Source organism: Pseudophryne corroboree, chromosome 7 (assembly GCF_028390025.1).
Source record: "Pseudophryne corroboree isolate aPseCor3 chromosome 7, aPseCor3.hap2, whole genome shotgun sequence".
In the NCBI taxonomy this organism is placed as follows: domain Eukaryota; kingdom Metazoa; phylum Chordata; class Amphibia; order Anura; family Myobatrachidae; genus Pseudophryne; species Pseudophryne corroboree.
In genome coordinates this window covers 355,201,425-355,217,700 of record NC_086450.1, presented here as the reverse complement: position 1 = coordinate 355,217,700, position 16,276 = coordinate 355,201,425, and positions in this window count along the sequence as shown.

Sequence of the window (16,276 nt, the reverse complement as noted above, 5' to 3'; positions counted from 1 at the left end):
AAAAAGAGGCGCAATGAGGTAGCTGTGTGAGTAAGATAAGCGACCCTAGTGGCCGACACAAACACCTGGCCCATCTAGGAGTGGCACTGCAGTGTCACGCAGGATGGCCCTTCCAAAAAACACTCCCCAAACAGCACATGACGCAAAGAAGAAAAAAAGAGGCGCAATGAGGTAGCTGTGTGAGTAAGCTAAGCGACCCTAGTGGCCGACACAAACACCTGGCCCATCTAGGAGTGGCACTGCAGTGTCACGCAGGATGGCCCTTCCAAAAAACACTCCCCAAACAGCACATGACGCAAAGAAGAATAAAAGAGGCGCAATGAGGTAGCTGTGTGAGTAAGCTAAGCGACCCTAGTGGCCGACACAAACACCTGGCCCATCTAGGAGTGGCACTGCAGTGTCACGCAGGATGGCCCTTCCAAAAAACACTCCCCAAACAGCACATGACGCAAAGAAGAAAAAAAGAGGCGCAATGAGGTAGCTGTGTGAGTAAGATAAGCGACCCTAGTGGCCGACACAAACACCTGGCCCATCTAGGAGTGGCACTGCAGTGTCACGCAGGATGGCCCTTCCAAAAAACACTCCCCAAACAGCACATGACGCAAAGAAAAATGAAAGAAAAAAGAGGTGCAAGATGGAATTGTCCTTGGGCCCTCCCACCCACCCTTATGTTGTATAAACAGGACATGCACACTTTAACCAACCCATCATTTCAGTGACAGGGTCTGCCACACGACTGTGACTGAAATGACGGGTTGGTTTGGACCCCCACCGAAAAAGAAGCAATTAATCTCTCCTTGCACAAACTGGCTCTACAGAGGCAAGATGTCCACCTCATCATCATCCTCCGATATATCACCGTGTACATCCCGCTCCTCACAGATTATCAATTCATCCCCACTGGAATCCACCATCTCAGCTCCCTGTGTACTTTGTGGAGGCAATTGCTGCTGGTCAATGTCTCCACGGAGGAATTGATTATAATTCATTTTAATGAACATCATCTTCTCCACATTTTCTGGAAGTAACCTCGTACGCAGATTGCTGACAAGGTGAGCGGCGGCACTAAACACTCTTTCGGAGTACACACTTGTGGGAGGGCAACTTAGGTAGAATAAAGCCAGTTTGTGCAAGGGCCTCCAAATTGCCTCTTTTTCCTGCCAGTATAAGTACGGACTGTCTGACGTGCCTACTTGGATGCGGTCACTCATATAATCCTCCACCATTCTTTCAATGGTGAGAGAATCATATGCAGTGACAGTAGACGACATGTTCGTAATCGTTGTCAGGTCCTTCAGTCCGGACCAGATGTCAGCATCAGCAGTCGCTCCAGACTGCCCTGCATCACCGCCAGCGGGTGGGCTCGGAATTCTGAGCCTTTTCCTCGCACCCCCAGTTGCGGGAGAATGTGAAGGAGGAGATGTTGACAGGTCGCGTTCCGCTTGACTTGACAATTTTGTCACCAGCAGGTCTTTGAACCCCAGCAGACTTGTGTCTGCCGGAAAGAGAGATCCAAGGTAGGTTTTAAATCTAGGATCGAGCACGGTGGCCAAAATGTAGTGCTCTGATTTCAACAGATTGACCACCCGTGAATCCTTGTTAAGCGAATTAAGGGCTCCATCCACAAGTCCCACATGCCTAGCGGAATCGCTCCCTTTTAGCTCCTCCTTCAATGCCTCCAGCTTCTTCTGCAAAAGCCTGATGAGGGGAATGACCTGACTCAGGCTGGCAGTGTCTGAACTGACTTCACGTGTGGCAAGTTCAAAAGGTTGCAGAACCTTGCACAACGTTGAAATCATTCTCCACTGCGCTTGAGACAGGTACATTCCACCTCCTATATCGTGCTCAATTGTATAGGCTTGAATGGCCTTTTGCTGCTCCTCCAACCTCTGAAGCATATAGAGGGTTGAATTCCACCTCGTTACCACTTCTTGCTTCAGATGATGGCAGGGCAGGTTCAGGCGTTTTTGGTGGTGCTCCAGTCTTCTGTACGTGGTGCCTGTACGCCGAAAGTGTCCCGCAATTCTTCTGGCCACCGACAGCATCTCTTGCACGCCCCTGTCGGTTTTTAAAAAATTCTGCACCACCAAATTCAAGGTATGTGCAAAACATGGGACGTGCTGGAATTTGCCCATATTTAATGCACACACAATATTGCTGGCGTTGTCCGATGCCACAAATCCACAGGAGAGTCCAATTGGGGTAAGCCATTCCGCGATGATCTTCCTCAGTTGCCGTAAGAGGTTTTCAGCTGTGTGCGTATTCTGGAAACCGGTGATACAAAGCGTAGCCTGCCTAGGAAAGAGTTGGCATTTGCGAGATGCTGCTACTGGTGCCGCCGCTGCTGTTCTTGCGGCGGGAGTCCATACATCTACCCAGTGGGCTGTCACAGTCATATAGTCCTGACCCTGCCCTGCTCCACTTGTCCACATGTCCGTGGTTAAGTGGACATTGGGTACAACTGCATTTTTTAGGACACTGGTGAGTCTTTTTCTGACGTCCGTGTACATTCTCGGTATCGCCTGCCTAGAGAAGTGGAACCTAGATGGTATTTGGTAACGGGGGCACACTACCTCAATAAATTGTCTAGTTCCCTGTGAACTAACGGCGGATACCGGACGCACGTCTAACACCAACATAGTTGTCAAGGCCTCAGTTATCCGCTTTGCAACAGGATGACTGCTGTGATATTTCATCTTCCTCGCAAAGGACTGTTGGACAGTCAATTGCTTGGTGGAAGTAGTAAAAGTGGGCTTACGACTTCCCCTCTGGGATGACCATCGACTCCCAGCAGCAACAACAGCAGCGCCAGCAGCAGTAGGCGTTACACGCAAGGATGCATCGGAGGAATCCAAGGCAGGAGAGGACTCGTCAGAATTGCCAGTGACATGGCCTGCAGGACTATTGGCATTCCTGGGGAAGGAGGAAATTGACTCTGAGGGAGTTGGTGGGGTGGTTTGCGTGAGCTTGGTTACAAGAGGCAGGGATTTACTGGTCAGTGGACTGCTTCCGCTGTCGCCCAAAGTTTTTGAACTTGTCACTGACTTATTATGAATGCGCTGCAGGTGACGTATAAGGGAGGATGTTCCGAGGTGGTTAACGTCCTTACCCCTACTTATTACAGCTTGACAAAGGCAACACACGGCTTGACAAATGTTGTCCGCATTTCTGGTGAAATACTTCCACACCGAAGAGCTGATTTTTTTGGTATTTTCACCAGGCATGTCAACGGCCCTATTCCTCCCACGGACAACAGGTGTCTCCCCGGGTTACTGACTTAAACAAACCACCTCACCATCAGAATCCTCCTTGTCAATTTCCTCCCCAGCGCCAGCAACACCCATATCCTCCTCATCCTGGTGTACTTCAACACTGACATCTTCAATCTGACTATCAGGAACTGGACTGCGGGTGCTCCTTCCAGCACTTGCAGGGGGCGTGCAAATGGTGGAAGGCGCATGCTCTTCACGTCCAGTGTTGGGAAGGTCAGGCATCGCAACCGACACAATTGGACTCTCCTTGTGGATTTGGGATTTCGAAGAACGCACAGTTCTTTGCGGTGCTTTTGCCAGCTTGAGTCTTTTCATTTTTCTAGCGAGAGGCTGAGTGCTTCCATCCTCATGTGAAGCTGAACCACTAGCCATGAACATAGGCCAGGGCCTCAGCCGTTCCTTGCCACTCCGTGTGGTAAATGGCATATTGGCAAGTTTACGCTTCTCCTCCGACAATTTTATTTTAGATTTTGGAGTCCTTTTTTTACTGATATTTGGTGTTTTGGATTTTACATGCTCTGTACTATGACATTGGGCATCGGCCTTGGCAGACGACGTTGCTGGCATTTCATCGTCTCGGCCATGACTAGTGGCAGCAGCTTCAGCACGAGGTGGAAGTGGATCTTGATCTTTCCCTAATTTTGGAACCTCAACATTTTTGTTCTCCATATTTTAATAGGCACAACTAAAAGACACAGAGGTAGCTACAGCCGTGGACTACCGTACTGTGTCTGCTGCTAATATAGACTGGATGATAATGAGATGAAATCAATATATATTATATCACACTAGTACTGCAGCCGGACAGGTAGATATATTTATTATGTAATGACTGATGACGGACCTGCTGGACACTGTCAGCTCAGCAGCACCGCAGACTGCTACAGTAAGCTACTATAGTAGTATGTATAAAGAAGAAAGAAAAAAAAAACCACGGGTAGGTGGTATACAATTATGGATGGACGAGCGACTGCCGACACAGAGGTAGCTACAGCCGTGGACTACCGTACTGTGTCTGCTGCTAATATAGACTGGATGATAATGAGATGAAATCAATATATATATATATATATAATATCACTAGTACTGCAGCCGGACAGGTAGATATATTTATTATGTAATGACTGATGACGGACCTGCTGGACACTGTCAGCTCAGCAGCACCGCAGACTGCTACAGTAAGCTACTATAGTAGTATGTATAAAGAAGAAAGAAAAAAAAAAAACATGGGTAGGTGGTATACAATTATGGATGGACGAGCGACTGCCGACACAGAGGTAGCTACAGCCGTGGACTACCGTACTGTGTCTGCTGCTAATATAGACTGGATGATAATGAGATGAAATTAATATATATATATATAATATCACTAGTACTGCAGCCGGACAGGTAGATATATTTATTATGTAATGACTGATGACGGACCTGCTGGACACTGTCAGCTCAGCAGCACCGCAGACTGCTACAGTAAGCTACTATAGTAGTATGTATAAAGAAGAAAGAAAAGAAAAAAACCACGGGTAGGTGGTATACAATTATGGATGGACGAGCGACTGCCGACACAGAGGTAGCTACAGCCGTGGACTACCGTACTGTGTCTGCTGCTAATATAGACTGGATGATAATGAGATGAAATCAATATATATATATATAATATCACTAGTACTGCAGCCGGACAGGTAGATATATTTATTATGTAATGACTGATGACGGACCTGCTGGACACTGTCAGCTCAGCAGCACCGCAGACTGCTACTGTAAGCTACTATAGTAGTATGTATAAAGAAGAAAGAAAAAAAAAAACCACGGGTAGGTGGTATACAATATTCTATATATATTATATACAATTATATATATATATATATATATATATATATATATTAAACTCACTGGTGGTGATTATTAAACTGGTGGTCAGGTCACTGGTCACACTATCAGCAACTTGCAAGTAGTACTCCTAAGCAGACAATCACAATATATATTATACTGGTGGTCAGTGTGGTCACAATGGCAGTGTGGCACTCTGGCAGCAAAAGTGTGCACTGTACGTTATATGTACTCCTGAGTCCTGCTCTCAGACTCTAACTGCTCCCCACTGTCAGTGTCTCCCCCACAAGTCAGATAATACAGTCACACTATCTATCACTTCAGCAAGTAACTACTAGTACTCCTCCTAATGCTCCCCAAAATTACTACTGTGTCTCTCTCTACTGTCTCACTCTCTTCTCTATAAACGGAGAGGACGCCAGCCACGTCCTCTCCCTATGAATCTCAATGCACGTGTGAAAATGGCGGCGACGCGCGGCTCCTTATATAGAATCCGAGTCTCGCGATAGAATCCGAGCCTCGCGAGAATCCGACAGCGGGATGATGACGTTCGGGCGCGCTCGGGTTAACCGAGCAAGACGGGAAGATCCGAGTCGCTCGGCCCCGTGTAAAAAAAACTGAAGTTCGGGCGGGTTCGGATTCCGAGGAACCGAACCCGCTCATCCCTAATATATATATTGTAAAAGTATTGTTGGGATTGTCATAAAATAACAATACTGACACCAAGGTATGTAGTGAAAACAAAACAGTTTTACTCAACCACAGGTACTGCATAAAACAAAACCAAGTTGTTCACACCACAACTTGGGGTAACAACAATCTCCTTGGCTGTTTAACATCACACAGCCATCAGGTGGTTATAGACACAACATACAGTCTACCAAAACAACGACTCAAGCAGTGTAAAGATTTTTGCTAACAGCACTACAAATAAACATTCACAACACAGTGTCCTGGGTTATAGTCACCAATGCGTGCAGCGTCCCATTTCAGTGAAAATGTGTCCTGACAGGAATTACTGATATCGAAGTCCCTTCAGACATACGCAGTTTTCCAGACCCCTGACACTTAGCCCCTTACAGGCCCTAGCTTCTGGCTGCTAGTCAGCATCAGAGGTCCTGCACCTGTGAAACCTTCAGCCCTTTCTAGGTATCCTACAGGTGCACAATTACTCAGTGGACCTGTATTTAACTATATTTGACATCTTGAATTGTAATATATCAGTATGGTAGCCGTTTGCTACAATGTTGCCTAGTTACCATGGTGGTGGGTAAACAAACTGTAGGATCTAGAGACCGGTGAATACATCGGAGGCTTTTCTTTTGTGCCTGCTGACGTCACCGGATATCCGTTAATTGTTCACATTTGGTGATTGGCACATGATATCTGTTTGTATGTATTTAAGGTAAGACCTTTTATTCAATTGTTATTTTTGACGAAGGTTTATTAAGAACCGAAATGTAGAAGCATCTAAGTCTACTTGTCTCAGTCCGTGAGTGCCGCTGTGTTTCCAGCATATACTTACCCAGTGGAGGGCACCCAGCAATTTGCTATTTGAACCGTGAGTGCTGAGCCTGCTTGATATATATATATATATATATTAGAGATGAGCGCCTGACATTTTTCGGGTTTTGTGTTTTGGTTTTGGGTTCGGTTCCGCGGCCGTGTTTTGGGTTCGAACGCGTTTTGGCAAAACCTCACCGAATTTTTTTTGTCGGATTCGGGTGTGTTTTGGATTCGGGTGTTTTTTTCAAAAAACACTAAAAAACAGCTTAAATCATAGAATTTGGGGGTCATTTTGATCCCAAAGTATTATTAACCTCAAAAACCATAATTTACACTCATTTTCAGTCTATTCTGAATACCTCACACCTCACAATATTATTTTTAGTCCTAAAATTTGCACCGAGGTCGCTGTGTGAGTAAGATAAGCGACCCTAGTGGCCGACACAAACACCGGGCCCATCTAGGAGTGGCACTGCAGTGTCACGCAGGATGTCCCTTCCAAAAAACCCTCCCCAAACAGCACATGACGCAAAGAAAAAAAGAGGCGCAATGAGGTAGCTGTGTGAGTAAGATTAGCGACCCTAGTGGCCGACACAAACACCGGGCCCATCTAGGAGTGGCACTGCAGTGTCACGCAGGATGGCCCTTCCAAAAAACCCTCCCCAAACAGCACATGACGCAAAGAAAAAAAGAGGCGCAATGAGGTAGCTGTGTGAGTAAGATTAGCGACCCTAGTGGCCGACACAAACACCGGGCCCATCTAGGAGTGGCACTGCAGTGTCACGCAGGATGGCCCTTCCAAAAAACCCTCCCCAAACAGCACATGACGCAAAGAAAAAAAGAGGCGCAATGAGGTAGCTGTGTGAGTAAGATTAGCGACCCTAGTGGCCGACACAAACACCGGGCCCATCTAGGAGTGGCACTGCAGTGTCACGCAGGATGTCCCTTCCAAAAAACCCTCCCCAAACAGCACATGACGCAAAGAAAAAAAGAGGCGCAATGAGGTAGCTGTGTGAGTAAGATTAGCGACCCTAGTGGCCGACACAAACACCGGGCCCATCTAGGAGTGGCACTGCAGTGTCACGCAGGATGTCCCTTCCAAAAAACCATCCCCAAACAGCACATGACGCAAAGAAAAAAAGAGGCGCAATGAGGTAGCTGTGTGAGTAAGATTAGCGACCCTAGTGGCCGACACAAACACCGGGCCCATCTAGGAGTGGCACTGCAGTGTCACGCAGGATGTCCCTTCCAAAAAACCCTCCCCAAACAGCACATGACGCAAAGAAAAAAAGAGGCGCAATGAGGTAGCTGTGTGAGTAAGATTAGCGACCCTAGTGGCCGACACAAACACCGGGCCCATCTAGGAGTGGCACTGCAGTGTCACGCAGGATGTCCCTTCCAAAAAACCCTCCCCAAACAGCACATGACGCAAAGAAAAAAAGAGGTGCAATGAGGTAGCTGTGTGAGTAAGATTAGCGACCCTAGTGGCCGACACAAACACCGGGCCCATCTAGGAGTGGCACTGCAGTGTCACGCAGGATGTCCCTTCCAAAAAACCCTCCCCAAACAGCACATGACGCAAAGAAAAAAAGAGGCGCAATGAGGTAGCTGACTGTGTGAGTAAGATTAGCGACCCTAGTGGCCGACACAAACACCGGGCCCATCTAGGAGTGGCACTGCAGTGTCACGCAGGATGTCCCTTCCAAAAAACCCTCCCCAATCAGCACATGATGCAAAGAAAAAAAGAGGCGCAATGAGGTAGCTGACTGTGTGAGTAAGATTAGCGACCCTAGTGGCCGACACAAACACCGGGCCCATCTAGGAGTGGCACTGCAGTGTCACGCAGGATGTCCCTTCCAAAAAACCCTCCCCAATCAGCACATGATGCAAAAACAGGACATGCACACTTTAACCAACCCATCATTTCAGTGACAGGGTCTGCCACACGACTGTGACTGATATGACGGGTTGGTTTGGACCCCCCCCAAAAAAGAAGCAATTAATCTCTCCTTGCACAAACTGGCTCTACAGAGGCAAGATGTCCACCTCATCTTCACCCTCCGATATATCACCGTGTACATCCCCCTCCTCACAGATTATCAATTCGTCCCCACTGGAATCCACCATCTCAGCTCCCTGTGTACTTTGTGGAGGCAATTGCTGCTGGTCAATGTCTCCGCGGAGGAATTGATTATAATTCATTTTAATGAACATCATCTTCTCCACATTTTCTGGATGTAACCTCGTACGCCGATTGCTGACAAGGTGAGCGGCGGCACTAAACACTCTTTCGGAGTACACACTTGTGGGAGGGCAACTTAGGTAGAATAAAGCCAGTTTGTGCAAGGGCCTCCAAATTGCCTCTTTTTCCTGCCAGTATAAGTACGGACTGTGTGACGTGCCTACTTGGATGCGGTCACTCATATAATCCTCCACCATTCTATCAATGTTGAGAGAATCATATGCAGTGACAGTAGACGACATGTCCGTAATCGTTGTCAGGTCCTTCAGTCCGGACCAGATGTCAGCATCAGCAGTCGCTCCAGACTGCCCTGCATCACCGCCAGCGGGTGGGCTCGGAATTCTGAGCCTTTTCCTCGCACCCCCAGTTGCGGGAGAATGTGAAGGAGGAGATGTTGACAGGTCGCGTTCCGCTTGACTTGACAATTTTGTCACCAGCAGGTCTTTCAACCCCAGCAGACCTGTGTCTGCCGGAAAGAGAGATCCAAGGTAGGCTTTAAATCTAGGATCGAGCACGGTGGCCAAAATGTAGTGCTCTGATTTCAACAGATTGACCACCCGTGAATCCTTGTTAAGCGAATTAAGGGCTGCATCCACAAGTCCCACATGCCTAGCGGAATCGCTCCCTTTTAGCTCCTTCTTCAATGCCTCCAGCTTCTTCTGCAAAAGCCTGATGAGGGGAATGACCTGACTCAGGCTGGCAGTGTCTGAACTGACTTCACGTGTGGCAAGTTCAAAGGGCATCAGAACCTTGCACAAAGTTGAAATCATTCTCCACTGCACTTGAGACAGGTGCATTCCACCTACTATATCGTGCTCAATTGTATAGGCTTGAATGGCCTTTTGCTGCTCCTCCAACCTCTGAAGCATATAGAGGGTTGAATTCCACCTCGTTACCACTTCTTGCTTCAGATGATGGCAGGGCAGGTTCAGTAGTTTTTGGTGGTGCTCCAGTCTTCTGTACGTGGTGCCTGTACGCCGAAAGTGTCCCGCAATTTTTCTGGCCACCGACAGCATCTCTTGCACGCCCCTGTCGTTTTTTAAAAAATTCTGCACCACCAAATTCAAGGTATGTGCAAAACATGGGACGTGCTGGAATTTGCCCATATTTAATGCACACACAATATTGCTGGCGTTGTCCGATGCCACAAATCCACAGGAGAGTCCAATTGGGGTAAGCCATTCCGCGATGATCTTCCTCAGTTGCCGTAAGAGGTTTTCAGCTGTGTGCGTATTCTGGAAAGCGGTGATACAAAGCGTAGCCTGCCTAGGAAAGAGTTGGCGTTTGCGAGATGCTGCTACTGGTGCCGCCGCTGCTGTTCTTGCGGCGGGAGTCCATACATCTACCCAGTGGGCTGTCACAGTCATATAGTCCTGACCCTGCCCTGCTCCACTTGTCCACATGTCCGTGGTTAAGTGGACATTGGGTACAACTGCATTTTTTAGGACACTGGTGAGTCTTTTTCTGACGTCCGTGTACATTCTCGGTATCGCCTGCCTAGAGAAGTGGAACCTAGATGGTATTTGGTAACGGGGGCACACTGCCTCAATAAATTGTCTAGTTCCCTGTGAACTAACGGCGGATACCGGACGCACGTCTAACACCAACATAGTTGTCAAGGACTCAGTTATCCGCTTTGCAGTAGGATGACTGCTGTGATATTTCATCTTCCTCGCAAAGGACTGTTGAACAGTCAATTGCTTACTGGAAGTAGTACAAGTGGGCTTACGACTTCCCCTCTGGGATGACCATCGACTCCCAGCGGCAACAACAGCAGCGCCAGCAGCAGTAGGCGTTACACGCAAGGATGCATCGGAGGAATCCCAGGCAGGAGAGGACTCGTCAGAATTGCCAGTGACATGGCCTGCAGGACTATTGGCATTCCTGGGGAAGGAGGAAATTGACACTGAGGGAGTTGGTGGGGTGGTTTGCGTGAGCTTGGTTACAAGAGGAAGGGATTTACTGGTCAGTGGACTGCTTCCGCTGTCACCCAAAGTTTTTGAACTTGTCACTGACTTATTATGAATGCGCTGCAGGTGACGTATAAGGGAGGATGTTCCGAGGTGGTTAACGTCCTTACCCCTACTTATTACAGCTTGACAAAGGGAACACACGGCTTGACACCTGTTGTCCGCATTTCTGGTGAAATACCTCCACACCGAAGAGCTGATTTTTTTGGTATTTTCACCTGGCATGTCAACGGCCATATTCCTCCCACGGACAACAGGTGTCTCCCCGGGTGCCTGACTTAAACAAACCACCTCACCATCAGAATCCTCCTGGTCAATTTCCTCCCCAGCGCCAGCAACACCCATATCCTCCTCATCCTGGTGTACTTCAACACTGACATCTTCAATCTGACTATCAGGAACTGGACTGCGGGTGCTCCTTCCAGCACTTGCAGGGGGCGTGCAAATGGTGGAAGGCGCATGCTCTTCACGTCCAGTGTTGGGAAGGTCAGGCATCGCAACCGACACAATTGGACTCTCCTTGTGGATTTGGGATTTCAAAGAACGCACAGTTCTTTGCGGTGCTTTTGCCAGCTTGAGTCTTTTCAGTTTTCTAGCGAGAGGCTGAGTGCTTCCATCCTCATGTGAAGCTGAACCACTAGCCATGAACATAGGCCAGGGCCTCAGCCGTTCCTTGCCACTCCGTGTGGTAAATGGCATATTGGCAAGTTTACGCTTCTCCTCCGACAATTTTATTTTAGGTTTTGGAGTCCTTTTTTTACTGATATTTGGTGTTTTGGTTTTGACATGCTCTGTACTATGCCATTGGGCATCGGCCTTGGCAGACGACGTTGCTGGCATTTCATCGTCTCGGCCATGACTAGTGGCAGCAGCTTCAGCACGAGGTGGAAGTGGATCTTGATCTTTCCCTAATTTTGGAACCTCAACATTTTTGTTCTCCATATTTTAATAGGCACAACTAAAAGGCACCTCAGGTAAACAATGGAGATGGATGGATTGGATACTAGTATACAATTATGGACGGGCTGCCGAGTGCCGACACAGAGGTAGCCACAGCCGTGAACTACCGCACTGTACTGTGTCTGCTGCTAATATATAGACTGGTTGATAAAGAGATAGTATACTCGTAACTAGTATGTATGTATAAAGAAAGAAAAAAAAACCACGGTTAGGTGGTATATACAATTATGGATGGGCTGCCGAGTGCCGACACAGAGGTAGCCACAGCCGTGAACTACCGCACTGTACTGTGTCTGCTGCTAATATATAGACTGGTTGATAAAGAGATAGTATACTCGTAACTAGTATGTATGTATAAAGAAAGAAAAAAAAACCACGGTTAGGTGGTATATACAATTATGGACGGGCTGCAGAGTGCCGACACAGAGGTAGCCACAGCCGTGAACTACCGCACTGTACTGTGTCTGCTGCTAATATATAGACTGGTTGATAAAGAGATAGTATACTCGTAACTAGTATGTATGTATAAAGAAAGAAAAAAAAACCACGGTTAGGTGGTATATACAATTATGGACGGGCTGCCGAGTGCCGACACAGAGGTAGCCACAGCCGTGAACTACCGCACTGTACTGTGTCTGCTGCTAATATATAGACTGGTTGATAAAGAGATAGTATACTCGTAACTAGTATGTATGTATAAAGAAAGAAAAAAAAACCACGGTTAGGTGGTATATACAATTATGGACGGGCTGCCGAGTGCCGACACAGAGGTAGCCACAGCCGTGAACTACCGCACTGTACTGTGTCTGCTGCTAATATATAGACTGGTTGATAAAGAGATAGTATACTCGTAACTAGTATGTATGTATAAAGAAAGAAAAAAAAACCACGGTTAGGTGGTATATACAATTATGGACGGGCTGCCGAGTGCCGACACAGAGGTAGCCACAGCCGTGAACTACCGCACTGTACTGTGTCTGCATGCTAATATATAGACTGGTTGATAAAGAGATAGTATACTCGTAACTAGTATGTATGTATAAAGAAAGAAAAAAAAACCACGGTTAGGTGGTATATACAATTATGGACGGGCTGCCGAGTGCCGACACAGAGGTAGCCACTGCCGTGAACTACCGCACTGTACTGTGTCTGCTGCTAATATAGACTGGTTGATAAAGAGATAGTATACTCGTAACTAGTATGTATGTATAAAGAAAGAAAAAAAAACCACGGTTAGGTGGTATATACAATTATGGACGGGCTGCCGAGTGCCGACACAGAGGTAGCCACAGCCGTGAACTACCGCACTGTACTGTGTCTGCTGCTAATATATAGACTGGTTGATAAAGAGATAGTATACTCGTAACTAGTATGTATGTATAAAGAAAGAAAAAAAAACCACGGTTAGGTGGTATATACAATTATGGACGGGCTGCCGAGTGCCGACACAGAGGTAGCCACAGCCGTGAACTACCGCACTGTACTGTGTCTGCTGATAATATAGACTGGTTGATAAAGAGATAGTATACTACTAATATTAAATACTGGTGGTCAGGTCACTGGTCACTAGTCACACTGGCAGTGGCACTCCTGCAGCAAAAGTGTGCACTGTTTAATTTTAATATAATATTATGTACTCCTGGCTCCTGCTATAACCTATAACTGGCACTGCAGTAGTGCTCCCCAGTCTCCCCCACAATTATAAGCTGTGTGAGCTGAGCAGTCAGACAGATATATAATATATATAGATGATGCAGCACACTGGCCTGAGCCTGAGCAGTGCACACAGATATGGTATGTGACTGACTGAGTCACTGTGTGTATCGCTTTTTTCAGGCAGAGAACGGATATATTAAATAAACTGCACTGTGTGTCTGGTGGTCACTCACTATATAATATATTATGTACTCCTGGCTCCTGCTATAACCTATAACTGGCACTGCAGTAGTGCTCCCCAGTCTCCCCCACAATTATAAGCTGTGTGAGCTGAGCAGTCAGACAGATATATATAATATTATATATAGATAATAGATGATGCAGCACACTGGCCTGAGCCTGAGCAGTGCACACAGATATGGTATGTGACTGAGTCACTGTGTGCTGTGTATCGCTTTTTTCAGGCAGAGAACGGATTATAAATAAAAGTGGTGGTCACTGGTCACTATCAGCAAAACTCTGCACTGTACACTACTGAGTACTCCTAATGCTCCCCAAAATTAGTAAATCAAGTGTCTCTCTAATCTATTCTAATTCTAAACGGAGAGGACGCCAGCCACGTCCTCTCCCTATCAATCTCAATGCACGTGTGAAAATGGCGGCGACGCGCGGCTCCTTATATAGAATCCGAGTCTCGCGATAGAATCCGAGCCTCGCGAGAATCCGACAGCGTCATGATGACGTTCGGGCGCGCTCGGGTTAACCGAGCAAGGCGGGAAGATCCGAGTCGCTCGGACCCGTGAAAAAAAACATGAAGTTCTGGTGGGTTCGGATTCAGAGAAACCGAACCCGCTCATCTCTAATATATATATATATTACAGTATTTTCCACTAATGTGGAAAGAATAGCACTCACTAGATTTGAATCAGCAAAGTGAAATAGTATTTAATGTAAAAGGTCAGTCTCACAGTTCCAAGTAGCGTTATTCCTCCTCCAACGTTTCGGTCCACGCCAGGACCTTTGTCAAGGAGTTCACTGTTCAGTCAAATGGACAGCATAACAACACAGAGCAGCAATGTAGACAACTGGAACTAGAGATAATGCCTCACCGGCCCCTGATATATACCAACACTAATTGGCTGGTATATATCAGGGGCCGGTGAGGCATTATCTCTAATTCCAGTTGTCTACATTGCTGCTCTGTGTTGTTATGCTGTCCATTTGACTGAACTGTGAACTCCTTAACAAAGGTCCTGGCGTGGACCGAAACGTTGGAGGAGGAATAACGCTACTTGGAACTGTGAGACTGACCTTTTACATTAAATACTATTTCACTTTGCTGATTCAAATCTAGTGAGTGCTATTCTTTCCACATTAGTGGAAAATACTGTATTGTACTTTTGTACAGGGGGTTTTGACTTTGATTGGCACCCTAGTAGTTGGCTCTGGTTTGTGAGAGTGCAGGGACCCCTGTTTGTTATATATATATATATATATATATATATATATATATATAGATATATATATATAAATACATATATATATATATATATATATATATATAGATATATAGATATATAAATACATATATATATATATATACATACAGTTTACAGTACATATATATCTATTTGTATGTGTATAATAAGTTCACGGTCGTGCTCTTATAATAAAGGCTGAATCGAATATACGGAATTCTCCCATACGGAACTTCTGAGATGGGGGCATGGTGTTTGAAGGGCTACACCTCAAAAGTTATTGAACTTACTGAGCTGAAATTTGGCATGAATGCTTAGAATCGTCACCTGATGCTGCATGTCAAATTTCATGGCAAAATAATTAAAATTTAGTAATTGGGAGTAATCTAAAGTTTAAACTTTCAGTTTTTTTCTACTACTTCCTGTTTGGCTAAAGTGACAATTTTCCAATGTAGTCTATGGGGGGATATTTGGGAAGGCATAACTCAGGGTAGAGGATGAATTAAGACTTGTTTTTTTTTTTGTTAGATAGAGCTTGTCCCAGTGTAGTGCCTTTTGGGGTTAAGGTTTTTCAGAAAGTTGTTTTTTTAATTTAGTAAAATATGCACATTTTAAAGATAGGGCATTTCAATTTGTGCTCATGCTCAGTAGCTGCTTGCACGGGGTGTACTCAGCGTAGCTTCAAATGGGTGTACAAATATAGCTGATTTTGAAGCAATACGATCTGCCTGTTTCTGCACAGCCATTATACTGTATGTACAACTACTGTATCTCACCCGTCAAAATTTTACACATAAAAATTGGTACAAATTAGGAAAGGGGGGTGGTCATGAGTAAAGGGGATGTGGCCACACACCCTTTCCTATACTTTGAATGGGAATTTGGAGAGTCAAAAATCGGTAAAGACCATAAAAAAGGTACTGTAGCTGGCAAAAAGATACAGTTGGAGGGTATGAGGAAGGAGACAATAACCCGAAACAAAGAAAAGAGTGTGAGTGGAAGCAAGAGTGTGAGTGAGGCAGAGGCTGGCACTTACCATCTGAGAGAAGACTGTGAGATCAGTGGTGTAGTGCAGGAAGGCGCTGTAGTTGGGAGTGCTGTAAGGACTGGTGTACATGCCCAGCAGAGACGTGACAGCGGCGGTGGAAGTGCTGCCCAGCTTTGACCCTGCAGGCCTCCCTGATCTGGCTGCAGCCGCGGCCAGAACCCCCTGCCGATCCCCTTTGTAGACTGCTGCCTGGCCAGCACTGAGATACTGGGGGTAGCCCAGCTGCGGGAAGGACATGTCTCTGTCTCGGGCTCTCTTTTTGGCAGGGGAAGGAAGCGATGATTCTCTGGCACAACAACAGGGAAGGCTGGGCTGCA